Here is an 11,300-nt window from a genome sequence, read left to right on the forward strand (position 1 = left end):
TACAAGGCCCCACCATTTTGAATGTATTTGCAAAACTAATTAGATCGAGAGCATCTACACCAACCTATCACACTTCCTCCAGCACCGCATTATCCGAAGACTCGGTTCTTCCTTCCGACCAACTCTCTCCTGCTGATACTTTGTCTCAGTCATGATCTTATACACAGATCTAACCATGATAGCACCCAAATTTTCCTACTGACATGCCCATAATTCTTTTTGCACAATTGGAATTTTCCGTGCCACTTCAACGTCCATTGGCAGCATATGCGCCTCTCATTTGTCGTTGAACATATCAGTTCAGAGACCAGCGGAAGGTTCTCTAAGGCGGCAAGGTAAAGTTATTCAGCAGCCAATTGTCATCCCAAATGGTTGTCTTGCACGCATCACGAGTACTTGATTGAGCATATCCATCCCTTCACACAGGTCTCTCCAAACTTGACACGGACAAAGTGCAAGCAGTTTTGTGCCACTTCCCTTAGTTATGTGTTATGTACCACTGCTTGTAACGGCGGGCGTCTCACATGACGGTGTGTGTAAGCCACACGCCAGCAGCTAGCATATATGGTCGTCCCAACCTCCGTCCACATGCCCAATGGCAACTAATCCAGGAAGAAGAGAGCTACAGAAATCCAACTATGGCATTCTCGTCTTCATTGCCCCACAACACCATGGCATAGGAGGCAGTGAGGCACTACCACTCCTTTTGAGGAATCGGTAGGAGCATTGCCTTTTCATAACAGGAGAGGTGAAATAATGTACATAGGGGTACAAATTTTGTGGGGAACGTAGGGGAGGGGTGGTGGAAGATTTGTGGCACGCATATGCGGAGCACCCACTTTTCTGGGGCGTTGTGGACCACACGATTGCCTCACAATTCAGAAATTTGTTTGGTCTTAGCATGTGTTTTAGCCCTTAATTACTGTAGATGGACTCCATGCATGGAACTTTTGGCGAAGAGCCAGAGACTGCATGCTCCACCCACCTCACCTCCCGTGCTTTTTCTTTTGACTTCCAAGTTCATATCTATTGTATCTTTTGAACCGAAAGTCAAATTTGGAAAGAGGGTTGTGTGTTGTGCCTGCACAAGACCACATCATGTATATGTTGAGCATGAAGCTGTGGATCTTCAACAATAAAGGACAATTCATTGAATTGATATATCGAGTTGATACAAACGCATCGAAAGAATGCCCGACCTCTACATAGCATGATGCACACAGCCAATAAGTCCTAACAACCCAAAAATAAACATTGGTTTACATAAAAATAATACTTCAGTCCAGCCTATGGTGCCGCAGATCCAAGCCAGAGATTACACCGCCATCCATGAGTGGAGAAAACCTCCCTGGCCGTAAGCTCCAGCCATATAGACGTCGCCATAAAAAGATCAATTTCCTCTCGCATCTGCAGGATAGACTAGGTACGGAGCCATCGCATACATGCACGAATAACCTGCACAGGGGATGAAACACATTTATTATTAAAAATCACATCATTCCTGATAAGCCTCAATGTCAAGCATAAGACAGCCGGCCCCACGAGAATATGTGCAGAAATTTGTTAATAAATACCTCTGAACCAATTGCCATGCATGTTAAGTGCACTACGTGGGGATATAGATTTAAAGCTACTTGAACTATGTCCCAAACTGAACGAGCGAACTTACACTCAAAAAGAATAAGTGTTTCATCGACTCGTTATGTTGGCAAAAAACACATGTCTTGCTATTTTGCCAGTTTTGTCGTGCCAAATTGTCTCTAATTAAGATGACCCCTCTTTTTAGACACCAGAGGAATATTTTCACTCATAGAGGAATTTTGAGCTTCTATATTTTTCTGTTATCAACCAAAACATCAGTACGAACCATTGCCTCATGCAAGGATTTCACTGAAAACCTGCCGTATTGATGCAAATTCCATCGAAACTTGTCTGATTCACCTGACAGCTGAATGGTCTCCAAACAAATGAGTAATTCATTTCATGCTACCAAGCGAGGCCCTAGAAGATCCCTATGTAAAGAAATACCATTGTTTTCTTTGCCTAAAACTTGTTTGATCGTGACAAATTTATGTCTGCCAATCCTGTACAAGCTAGGGTATTGCACCATAACTGGGGTGGCCCCCAGCTAGGTGTCTTCCCAGAATCAAACCCGAGAACCATCCCTAACCGAGAAGGTACCAAATTAGAAGAAGAATTCTTTGGCCTTCATCACGCCACAAAAAAATGTGAATCACCTTGTTTTCAATGAACTTTTAGATGGTTTTGGACTCCACGTACTTTTTACAAATGGTTTCCCGCCACACTCCATTCTCAGTGAGAAATTTGTAAACCCATTGAGAAGAGTGATGTTTGTAATCTCAGGATCTTGAGTCCCAAGTCCCCGTTGGCTTTTAGGTTTGCGTAAAACACTCCACCCAACCAACCAATATTTCCTGGATTCATTATTGTAGTACAAAAAAATCTGGATCAAAAGAAATCGACGCGCTAAAGCACCCCGTGCGGTAGATGGAAAAAAGACAACATGTATATAACCATATTGCTCAAGAAGGAATTAATCAATATTAATTTCCCCCCATATGACAAGAGTTTGGCCTCCCAATTGGCTAGATATTTCTCAAGTCTCTCTTCCATGTACTTCCACTCAACGATAGTTCAATGCCGATAGTATATGGGATTGCCCAGATACCGAATAGGGAACTACATGAGCTGGCAGTCGAAATTTTGAGCATAACCAGATGTAGATTATGCGGCTTCACCAAAACAGAAAAGTTCGCTCTTATGGAAACTAATTTTGGGACCAGAGAGCTCCTCAATGCACATAGAAGCTGCTTGAGATTTCTTGCTTTATCTAGGTCATGATCCATAAAAGGTATAATGTCATCCATGTATTGTAGAATAGATAGATCTTCTCTAAATGAGGAATGACACCGCTACCTAACTGGACACCTTAGCCCGCTGAACAAGGGTAGCTAACATATCGGCCACAATGTTAAACATAACAGAGGATAGGTGTCCCCTTGGCAAAGTCCCTTCGTAGTCTGAAAGTGGTTTCCAATATATCGTGAAATTTGATGGCCACACTGAAGGAAATATGCCCTAGAGGCAATAATAAAGTTATTATTTATTTCCTTATTTCATGATAAATGTTTATTATTCATGCTAGAATTGTATTAACCGGAAACATAATACATGTGTGAATACATAGACAAACAGAGTGTCACTAGTATGCCTCTACTTGACTAGCTCGTTGAATCAAAGATGGTTAAGTTTCCTAGCTATAGACATGAGTTGTCATTTGATTAACGGGGTCACATCATTAGGAGAATGATGTGATTGACTTGACCCATTCCGTTAGCTTAGCACTTGATCACTTAGTTTGTTGCTATTGCTTTCTTCATGACTTATAGATGTTCCTATGACTATGAGATTATGCAACTCCCGTTTACCGAAGGAACACTTTGTGTGCTACCAAACATCACAATGTAACTGGGTGATTATAAAGGTGCTCTACAGGTGTCTCCGAAGGTACTTGTTGGGTTGGCGTATTTCGAGATTAGGATTTGTCACTCCGATTGTCAGAGAGGTATCTCTAGGCCCACTCGGTAATACACATCACTTAAGCCTTGCAAGCATTGCAACTAATGAGTTAGTTGCGGGATGATGTGTTACGGAACGAGTAAAGAGACTTTCCGGTAACGAGATTGAACTAGGTATTGAGATATCGACGATCGAATCTCGGGCAAGTAACATACCGATGACAAAGGGAACAAACGTATGTTGTTATGTGGTTCGACCGATAAAGGTCTTCGTAGAATATGTAGGAGCCAATATGGGCATCCAAGTTCCGCTATTGGTTATTGACCAGAGAAGTGTCTCGGTCATGTCTACATAGTTCTCGAACCCGTAGGGTCCGCACGCTTAACGTTCGTTGACGATATAGTATTATATGAGTTATGTATGTTGGTGACTGAATGTTATTCGGAGTCTCGGATGAGATCATGGACACGACGAGGAGCTCCAGAATGGTCCAGAGGTAAAGATTCATATATTGGATGGTATGGTTAGGCCAAGGGGTTAGGCCCACGGGGCTATAAGTCGGTGCAAAAGGAGTTTTGCGGAGGCTGATACGTCTTCAATGTATCTATAATTTTTGATTGCTCCATGCTATATTATCTACCGTTTTGGACATTATTGGGCTTTGTTATCCACTTTTATATTATTTTTGGGACTAACCTATTAACCGGAGGTCCAGCCCAGAATTGCTGTTTTTTGCCTATTTTAGGGTTTCGAAGAAAAGGAATATCAAACGGAATGAAACCTTTGGGAACGTGATTTTCTGAACGAACAAGACCGAGGAGACTTGGACCCTACGTCAAGAAACAAAAAAGGAGGCCACGAGGTACGGGGGCGCGCCTACCCCCCCCCCCCCAGGCGTGCCCTCCACCCTCGTGGGCCCCCTGTTGCTCCACCGACGTACTCCTTCCTCCTATATATACCTACGTACCCCCAAACGATCAGATACGGATCCAAAACCCTAATTCCACCGCTGCAACTTTCTGTATCCACGAGATCCCATCTTGGGGCCTGTTCCGGAGCTCCGCCGGAGGGGGCATCGATCACGGAGGGCTTCTACATCAACACCATAGCCCCTCCGATGAAGTGTGAGTAGTTTAATTCAGACCTACGGGTCCATAGTTAGTAGCTAGATGACTTCTTCTCTCTTTTTGGATCTCAATACAATGTTCTCCCCCTCTCTTGTGGAGATCTATTCTATGTAATCTTCTTTTTGCGGTGTGTTTGTTGAGACCGATGAATTGTGGGTTTATGGTCAAGTCTATCTATGAACAATATCTGAATCTTCTCTGAATTCTTTTATGTATGATTGGTTATCTTTGCAAGCCTCTTCGAATTATCAGTTTGGTTTGGCCTACTAGATTGATCTTTCTTGTAATGGGAGAAGTGCTTAGCTTTGGGTTCAATCTTGCGGTGTCCTTTCCCAGTGACAGTAGGGGCAGCAAGGCACGTATTGTATTGTTGCCATCAAGGATAACAAGATGGAGTTTTCATCATATTGCATGACTTTATCCCTCTACATCATGCCATCTTGCTTAAAGTGTTACTCTATTTTTAACTTAATACTCTAGATGCATGCTGGATAGCGGTCGATGAGTGGAGTAATAGTAGTAGATGCAGGCAGGAGTCGGTCTACTTGTCTCGGACGTGATGCCTATATACATGATCATACCTAGATATTCTCATAACTATGCTCAATTCTGTCAATTGCTCAACAGTAATTTGTTGACCCACCGTAGAATACTTATGCTCTCGAGAGAAGCCACTAGTGAAACCTATGGCCCCCGGGTCTATCTTCATCATATTAATCTACCAATACTTAGTTATTTCCTTTTGCTTTTACTTTGCTTTTATTTTACTTTGCATCTTTATCATAAAAATACCAAAATATTATCTTATCATATCTATCAGATCTGACTCTCGTAAGTGGCAGTGTAGGGAATGACAACCCCAATTCGCGTTGGTTGCGAGGATTTATTTGTTTTGTGCAGGTACGAGGGACTCGCGTGTAGCCTCCTACTGGATTGATACCTTGGTTCTCAAAAACTGAGGGAAATACTTACGCTACTTTGCTGCATCATCCCTTCCTTTTCGGGGAAAACCAATGCAGTGCTCAAGACGTAGCAAGAAGGATTTGTGGCGCCGTTGCCGGGGAGGTCTACGCAAAAGTCAATATACCAAGTACCCATCAGATACCCTTATCTCCCGCATTACATTATTTTCCATTTGCCTCTCATTTTCCCCTCCCCCACTTCACCCTTGCCGTTTTATTCGCCCTCTCTCTCTATCCTCCCTCTCTTTCTCTATTCGCCTCTTTTTCCTGCTTGCTTTTTGTTTGCTTGTGTGTTGGATTGCTTGCTTGTCACGATGGCTCAAGATAACACTAAATTGTGTGACTTTACCAATACCAACAACAATGATTTTATATTAGCACTCCGATTGCTCCTCTTACCGATGCTGAATTTTGTGAAATTAATACTGCCTTGCCGAATCTTGTCACGAAAGATCCGTTTTCCGGCCTTCCTAGTGAAGATGCCGCTACCCATCTTAATAGCTTCGTTGATTTATGTGATATGCAAAAGAAGAAAGATGTGGATAATGATATTGTTAAATTGAAGCTATTTCCTTTTTCGCTTAGAGATCGTGCTAAAGCTTGGTTTTCGTCTTTGCATAAAAATAGTATTGATTCATGGAATAAGTGCAAATATGCTTTTATCTCTAAGTATTTTCCTCCCTCTAAGATCATCTCTCTTAGAAACGATATTATGAATTTTAAGCAACTTGATCATGAACATGTTACACAAGCTTGGGAGAGAATGAAATTAATGATACGTAATTGCCCTACTCATGGGTTGAATTTGCCGATGATTATTCAAAAAATATATGCCGGATTGAATTTTGCTTCTAGAAATCTTTTAGATTCGGCCGCGGGAGGCACTTTTATGGAAATCACTTTAGGAGAAGCTACTAAACTCCTAGATAATATTATGGTTAGTTATTCTCAATGGCATACTAAAAGATCTACTAATAAAAAGGTGCATGCGATAGAAGAAATTAATGTTTTGAGTGGAAAGATGGATGAACTTATGAAATTATTTGCTAGTAAAAGTGTTTATTCTTATCCTAATGATATGCCCTTGTCCACTTTGATTGAGAATAATAATGAATCTATGGATGTGAATTTGGTTGGTAGGAACAATTTTGGTAACAACGCGTATAGAGGAAATTTCAATCCTAGGCCTTATCCTAGTAATCCCTCTAATAATTATGGAAATTCCTACAACAATTATTATGGAAATTATAATAAGATTCCCTCTGATTTTGAATCTAATATTTAATAATTTATTACTTCGCAAAAGAATTTCAATGCTATGATTGAAGAAAAATTGCTTAAGATTGATGAGTTGGCTAGGAACGTTGGTCGAATTTCTCTTGATATTGATTCTTTGAAACTTAGATCTATTCCACCTAAGCATGATATCAATGAGTCTCTCAAAGCCATGAGAATTTCCATTGATGAGTGCAAAGAAAGAACCGCTAGGATGCGTGCTAAGAAAGATGCCTTTATAAGAGCGTGTTCTTCTAGTTCCTATGAAAATAAAGATGAAGATCTCAAAGTTATTGATGTGTCCCCTATTAAATCTTTGTTTTGCAATATTAATCTTGATAATGATGGGACTGAATATGATCCACCTTTACCTAGAAGGCGTTCTAAGAATTCGGAGTATTTAGATCTTGATGCTAAAATTGATAAAAGTGGGATTGAAGAAATTAAAACCCTAGATGTCGCTAAACCCACTATTTTGGATTTCAAGGAATTTAATTATGAAAATTGCTCTTTGATTGATTGTATTTCCTTGTTGCAATCCGTGCTAAATTCTCCTCACGCTTATAGTCAAAATAAAGCATTTACTAAACATATTGTTGATGCCTTGATGCAATCTTATGAAGAAAAACTTGAATTGGAAGTTTCTATCCCTAGAAAAACTTTATGAGGAGTGGGAACCAACTATTAAAATTAAAATTAAAGATCATGAATGTTATGATTTATGTGATTTGGGTGCTAGCGTTTCCACGATTCCAAAGACTTTGTGTGATTTGTTAGGTTTCGTGATTTTGATGATTGCTGTCTAAACTTACACCTTGCGGATTCCACTATTAAGAAACCTATGGGAAGAATTAATGATGTTATTATTGTTGCAAATAGGAATTATGTGCCCATAGGTTTTATTGTTCTTGACATAGATTGCAATCCTTCATGTCCTATTATTCTTGGCAGACCTTTCCTTAGAACGATTGGTGCAATTATTGATATGAAGGAAGGAAATATTAGATTCCAATTTCCGTTAAGGAAAGGCATGGAACACTTCCCTAGAAAGAAAATCAAATTACCTTATGAATATATTATGAGAGCCACTTATGGATTGCCTACCAAAGATGGCAATACCTAGATCTATCCTTGCTTGTTATGCCTAGCTAGGGGCGTTAAACGATAGCGCTTGTTGGGAGGCAACCCAATTTTATTTGTATTCCTTGCTTTTTGCTCCTGTTTAGTAATAAATAAATTATCTACCTCTGTTTTGGTTGTGTTTTTTGTGTTTAATTAGTGTTTGTGCCAAGTAGAACCGTTGGGAAGACTTGGGGAAAGTCTTGTTAAACTTGCTGTAAAAAACAGAAACTTTAGCGCTCACGAGAACTGCTGTAATTTTTATTTGGAAAGTGCTATTTAGTTAATTATTTTTGAAGATGTTTAATATATAAATTCCTCACGTCCAGCAATTTATTTTAGAATTTTTGGGGTTGCAGATCTTGTGCTAGCTACAGATTACTACAGACTGTTCTGTTTTTGACAGATTCTGTTTTTCGTGTGTTGTTTGGTTATTTTGATGAATCTATGGCTAGTAAAATAGTTTATAAACCATATAGAAGTTGGAATACAGTAGGTTTAACACCAAGATAAATAAAGAATGAGGTCATTACAGTACCTTGAAGTGATCTTTTGTTTTCTTTCGCTAACGGAGCTCACGAGATTTTCTACTTTGAGTTTTGTGTTGTGAAGTTTTCAAGTTTTGGGTAAAGATTTGATGGATTATGGAACAAGGAGTGTCAAGAGCCTAAGCTTGGGGATGCCCATGGCACCCCCAAGATAATCTAAGGACACCTAAAATCCAAAGCTTGGGGATGCCCCGGAAGGCATCCCTCTTTCGTCTTCGTCCATCGGTAACTTTACTTGGAGCTATATTTTTATTTACCACATGATATGTGTTTTTCTTGGAGCGTCTTGTATGATTTGAGTCTTTATTTTTTAGTTTACCACAATTATCCTTGCTGTACACACCTTTTTAGAGAGCCATACATGATTTGGTATTTGTTAGAATACTCTATGTGCTTCGCTTATATCTTTTGAGTTATATAATTTTGCTCTAGTACTTCACTTATATCTTTTAGAGCACGGTGGAGGATTTGTTTTATAGAAACTATTGATCTCTCATGCTTCACTTAGATTATTTTGAGAGTCTTAATAGCATGGTAATTTGCTTAAAATCCTAATATGCTAGGTATTCAAGAATAATAAAATTCTCTTATGAGTGTGTTGAATACTATGAGAAGTTTGATACTTGATAATTGTTTTGAGATATGGAGATGGTGATATTAAAGTCATGCTAGTTGAGTAGTTGTGAATTTGAGAAATACTTGTGTTGAAGCTTGTGATTCCCGTAGCATGCACATATGGTGAACCGTTATGTGATGATGTCGGAGCATGATTTATTTATTGATTGTCTTCCTTATGAGTGGCGGTCGGTGACGAGCGATGGTCTTTTCCTACCAATCTATCCCCCTAGGAGCTTGCGCGTAATACTTTGCTTTGATAACTTGTATATTTTCGCAATAAGTATATGAGTTCTTTATGACTAATGTTGAGTCCATGGATCATACGCACTCTCACCCTTCCACCATTGCTAGCCTCTCTAATACCGCGCACCTTTCGCCGGTATCATACACCCACCATATACCTTCCTCAAAACAGCCACCTTACCTACCTATCATGGCATTTCCATAGCCATTCCGAGATATATTGCCATGCAACTTTCCACCTTTCCGTTTATTATGACACACTCCATCATTGTCATATTGCTTTTCATGATCATGTAGTCGACATCATATTCGTGGCAAAGCCACCGTTCATAATTCTTTCATACTTGTCACTCATGAGTCATTGCATATCCCGGTACACCGCCGGAGGCATTCATATAGAGTCATATCTTGTTCTAAGTATCAAGTTGTAATTCTTGAGTTGTAAGAAAATAAAAGTGTGATGATCATCATTATTAGAGCATTGTCCCGGTGAGGAAAGGATGATGGAGCCTATGATTCCCCCATAAGTCGGGATGAGACTCCGGACGAAAAAATAAAAAAAGAAAAGAAAAAAAAGAGGCCATAAAAAAAGAGAAAAAGTCCAAATAAAAAAATGAGAGAAAAAGAGAGAAGGGACAATGCTACTATCCTTTTACCACACTTGTGCTTGAAATTAGCACCATGATCTTGATGATAGAGAGTCTCCTATGTTGTCACTTCCATATACTAGTGGGAATTTTTCATTATAGAACTTGGCTTGTATATTCCAATGCTGGGCTTCCTCAAAATGCCCTAGGTCTTCATGAGCAAGAAAGTTGGATGCAGACCCACTTAGTTTATTTTTGAGCTTTCACATACTTATAGCTCTAGTGCATCCGTTGCATGGCAATCCCTACTCACTCACATTGATATCTATTGATGGGCATCTCCATAGCCCGTTGATACGCCTAGTTGATGTGAGACTATCTTCTCCTTTTTTTCTTCTCCACAACCACCACTCTATTCCACCTATAGTTCTATATCCATGGCTCACGCTCATGTATTGCGTGAAGATTGAAAAAGTTTTGAGAATGTCAAAAGTATGAAACAATTGCTTGGCTTGTCATCGGGGTTGTGCATGATTTAAATACTTTGTGTGCTGAAGATAGAGCATAGCCAGACTATATGATTTTGTAGGGATAACTTTCTTTAGCCATGTTATTTTGAGAAGACATAATTGCTTAGTTAGTATGCTTGAAGTATTATTATTTTTAGAGTTAATACCACTATTGATACATAAACTTGTAGGGGTGGGAACAGTTTCATACAAGAACTAAAAAACCCCACAAAACTAGCCCTCCAACTTGTCTGCTGTAACAAATTTATACAAAACCACCCCGAACTGCACACGTGGCACGCCATGTAGGCTCTGTCGGGCCCGGATCACGTTTTTACAAAGAAACCCTCGCGCTTTAGCAATTTCGCAGACAAGTCCATCCCTCGACAGAAAAGCACCTGGTCGTCGGCCCCGATGCAAACCCCTTCCAAAACCTTTCCCTTCTGCCCACGTCCCCTGTTCCTCCTCATCTCTGCCCGCTCCTCCTGCGAGGCGACGCCGCCGTCGGCCTCATCGGCGGCGACACAAGGCGCCATGGAGCCGCGGCGTAGGGAACTCGACGAGTTCCCTCCTGAATACGGTAAGGACCTGCTTATTCGCGCTTCCCCTGTTCCTCTGCTTCCCCTGTTCCTGCACTCGGCGCACTAGGGTTTTTCAGGTCGATCATGCCGATGTAGGGTTGAAAATTGGGTCGATCTGCTCACTAGGGTTGGTTGTGTGCATCCCCAGGGTTCGTAGGGGAAGTAGTTTCCATGAGCTTGTCTAGGGTTTC

General features: G+C 40.4%; 1 pseudogene; it reads left to right on the plus strand.

Annotated features, from left to right (window-relative positions):
• The window catches only part of LOC119357408, a 30,255-nt pseudogene that overhangs the window by 3,952 nt on the left and 15,003 nt on the right, over positions 1-11,300 (plus strand).

This window comes from Triticum dicoccoides, chromosome 2A, assembly GCF_002162155.2.
Source record: "Triticum dicoccoides isolate Atlit2015 ecotype Zavitan chromosome 2A, WEW_v2.0, whole genome shotgun sequence".
Classification (NCBI taxonomy): domain Eukaryota; kingdom Viridiplantae; phylum Streptophyta; class Magnoliopsida; order Poales; family Poaceae; genus Triticum; species Triticum dicoccoides.